At 40.6% G+C, this 4,121-nt stretch overlaps 1 pseudogene; it reads left to right on the top strand.

Annotated features, from left to right (window-relative positions):
• Window positions 1-2,092: 2,092 nt before the first annotated feature.
• LOC148525268 (4-galactosyl-N-acetylglucosaminide 3-alpha-L-fucosyltransferase FUT6-like) lies at window positions 2,093-2,821 on the top strand (annotated as a pseudogene).
• The last annotated feature ends 1,300 nt before the right edge of the window (window positions 2,822-4,121 follow it).

Raw genomic sequence — 4,121 nt, 5'->3', positions numbered from 1 at the left:
TACTGGTTTGCAAACATTTGTTATACTATAAAAGAGAATAGACCTGTCAGTTTAAAAATATACAAGGAGACTGTGTGGAACAACTGAGAACAATAAAGTCTTATAAAATGTCAAATATGGAATATAGCTAATGCATAAATAATATTACATTATAGATTCGGGTATGTTTAATTAAGACAATGCAGCTGCAAATGTTTTTAAACATGAGTCCCGGACAAATGGATCCATAGAAAATGTGTCACGTCGGCCAGATCCATCCACATGCAGCTTGGGATGTGTGAGTGGATCACATACAGTAGGAGCCTATCAGTGCTATTTGTAGATAAATGCATGCTCATCCAGATTGCAGTGATCTGTCAACTGAATTAATGGCTAGTCATAATCAAATATGCTATCAGTCTCAAAGTGATTTTTTCAGGCATACTATTTTATTTATTTATTATTTATTAACAGTTTCTTATAAAGCGCAGCAAATTCCGTTGCGCTTTGCAATTTGAATCAACATTAACATTTTACTGAGTTGTAAAAGACATACATACATACATACATACATACATACGTAAAAGACATACATAAGGGTAAGAGGGCCCTGCTCGCAAGCTTACAATCTATAGGGAAATAGGTGTTGATACACAAGGATAGGTGCTACATATTGCAAATTGGTCCAGCCCGATTGCAGATGTTCTTGGTGGGCTGTATAATCCAATCACACTGGAAAGTTGGCCATGGGTTAGAAGAATGTTAAATTGAAAAAGGAGAAGATGTGATAGGTGTTTACTATAAGAAGAGAGTTAGATAGGGAGCTATAAAAGGTTAGGTGGGCGGTCTTGGAATCTGATAAGCTTGTCTGAAGAGGTGAGTATTCAGAGAACGCTTGAATGTTTGGAAACTGGTGGAAAGTCTTATTGTGCATGGGAGGGCATTCCACAGGGTGGGTGCAGCCTGAAAAAAGTCCTGTAACCGTGCATGGGAACAAGTAATGCGCGGGGATGAGAGACGCAGATCTTGTGCAGAGCAGAGATGTCAGGTTGGAAGATATTTTGAGATAAGTGAAGAGATGTATGCTGGTGTGGTTTGGTTAATAGCTTTAAGTGTGAGTGTAAGTATTTTAAATTGAATACGGTAGAAGACGGCAGCCAATGAAGGGACTCACAGAGTGGATCAGCAGACACTGAATGTTTGGTGAGAAAGATCAAGCTCGCAGCTGCATTCAAAATGGATTGTAGTGGGGATAGCCTGTTTTTGGGAAGACCAATAAGGAGACCATTGCAATTGTCAATGCGGGAAATAATGAGTGCATGTATTAGAGTTTTTGCAGTTTCTTGCATAAGATATGGTCGAATTTTAGCTGTTTTTTAGATGTATGTAACAGGATTTAGAGACAGATTGAATGTGGGGAACAAAAGACAATGCAGAGTCAAGGATGACACCTAGGCAGCGAGCTTGTGGGGTGGGGTTGATTGTCGAGTTGTCAACAGTAATAGAGATATCAGGTTGGTAGCTACTATTGGCCAGTGGAAATATAATTAATTCTGTTTTATACATATTAAGTTTGAGGTGGCGAGATGGCATCCAAGATGAAATGGCAGAGAGACATTCAGTGACACAGACCAGCACAGATGGTGACAAATCTGGGGAGGATAGGTAAATTTGAGTATCGTCCATATACAGATGATACTGAAAACCAAAAGAGCTGATTAGTTTGCCAAGAGAGGTGCTATAGATTGAGAAAAGCAGAAGACCTAATACTGAGCCTTGTGGTACTCGAACTGATAGAGGTAGTGAAGTGGAGGTAGAATCAGAAAAGCGAACAGTGAAAGAGCGATTAGAAAGGGCTGTGTCTTGAAGACCTAGGGATTGCAGTGTTTGTATGAGAAGAGAGTGGTCAACAGTGTCAAAGGCAGCAGAGAGATCTAGAAAAATTAGAAGTGAATAATGGCCTTTAGCCCTGGGAGTGACCAGATCATTTACTACCTTAATCAGTGCTGTCTCAGTGGAGTGTTGGGAACGAAAGCCTAACTTAAGTGGGTCCAATAAGTTGTGGGTGTTAAGAAAGAGTGTGAGGCGAGTGTAGGCAAGTCTCTCCAGTAGCATGGAGGGGCAAGGTAGCTGGGAGATATGTTACTCTTAAAAACAACTTCCCCAGATGCCAAGACCACCAAATCAGTACTGGGTATGGTATAACTTGGAGTCTCTATCTCATAGCCCAAACTTACACTTTATGGACAATCTCATCAATCTGACCATGTCCTACAGGGCTGACTCTGATATTTTCTCACCTTATGGCTGGTTGGAGGAGAATAAAGAAGTAGTGAACTTCACTATCCCTACAAAGACTAAGCTGGTGGCCTGGGCTGTCAGTAACTGGAACCCAAACTCTAGGAGGGTGCGCTATTATCAGCAGATTAAGAATTTTTTATCCATTGACGTATATGGAAGACAGCATAAATCTCTACCCAGAAGTGAACATATACAAACACTTTCCAAGTACAAATTTTATCTGTCCTTTGAAAACTCAATACATGAAGACTATATTACAGAGAAACTGTGGAGTAATGCCTTCACTTTTGGAGTGGTACCAATTGTATTGGGCCCCTCTCATGAAAACTATGAATGTTTCATTCCCAAAGACTCTTTTATTCATGTAGATGACTTCTTCACAGCCCAGGAACTGGCTATGTATATTTTAAAGTTAGACATTGATGACAAAGCTTACCAGCAATATTTCCATTGGAGGTCCAGACTCCATCCTGTTTCAGGCACTAATTGTGCGCATGCTCTGTGGGGGGCCATCGACCCGGTCCGAGCGCAACGGCATTAATGACCGGGTCTGAATGACCCACAAAGTACCAACCAACCAGCTCCTAACTGTAATTTTTCAAACACTGCCTGTGACATGGCAGTTAGGAGCTGATTGGCTTGTACTTTATCTCCATTCAAGTCTTAGTAAATAGACCCCTTTGAGAGGCAAGGAGCAGGAAATGGTTGTTGCCCGAGCAGAGAGCCTGGGATTGGGAAGGAACGAGTCTTCACTATATAAGTAGTACTATAAGTAGTAAGCGTAATGGCGCTGCTGTCGACTGACAGTATAATATTATATATATTAACAAGAAATGTATGTTCTGTGTTTGTCAGTTAGTGTAATGGTGCTGTAGACAGTATATTATATACTGTCTACAGGGCAATTATACTTACTGACACGCAACACAGTTCTTGTTTTATATATATATATATTATATATATTAACAACACATGTATTGAGTGTCAGTAAGTGTAATGGGGTGAGGGGGGCGTAGGCTGCAATTCTGCCTGGGGTGCTGGGAAACCTTGCACCGGCCCTGGTGTGGTCTATCCAGTGCCAGATTAAGGCCCTCTTGGGCCTGGAGCTGAAATTTCTGAAGGGCCTATTGTGTGCTGCTGCAGGGGGTGTGATTACTGATATGGGGGTGTGACCAGTGATGTGGGGGTGTGGTCTGTGCCATGGGGTGTGGCTAGCACCATGAAGCATAGCTACCCGCCTACATTCAACCATCTCAATCTCCCTCCCCTCTTTGATTATATGAAGCATACACCACCTGTTCTTAAAAAAAAAAAATACAAACTTCGGTTTATTAATAAAATGCAACAAATTTTATTAATAACGTGCTTTAACAGAAACATACCTGAAAATTGCTAGTTTTTCAATATTTACAGTTGAACAAAGTAAAAGATGCAGAACATGAAAACATAAATAAACTAAATAAATATTAAATAAAGCTAAAATATATGATCTGAATATTAATAAATATTAAATGAAATATGTTAACTGTGACTGCAAAAAATTGCTCCATAAGTCAGGGGCCAAATTGTAAAAAGGTACGCTCTTTGGAATTTGCTACATAGGGGTCAGAGATAGATACAGTTGCAAGATCCACATTTTCAGCAGGATGCATACAGACATAATACTTAATACCCACATCGGACCTACCATGGTGCTACTTCATCGCGCATTGATGGCGTCAAAGGTTTCACGAGATTCAGGCGACACAGAGCATCCACACTGCAAATGAGCTGTAAACAAAGAGTGTGATTGGGATCCTGCCTCACAATTGTTGGCCCCGTGTCAGTGTTTCAACTGCCAA

This window comes from Taudactylus pleione, unplaced genomic scaffold (assembly GCF_031769625.1).
Source record: "Taudactylus pleione unplaced genomic scaffold, aTauple2 ptg000109l, whole genome shotgun sequence".
Classification (NCBI taxonomy): Eukaryota; Metazoa; Chordata; class Amphibia; order Anura; family Myobatrachidae; genus Taudactylus; species Taudactylus pleione.
The sequence above is the reverse complement of the archived record's forward strand: the minus strand, read 5'-3'. Positions and strand labels throughout refer to the sequence as shown.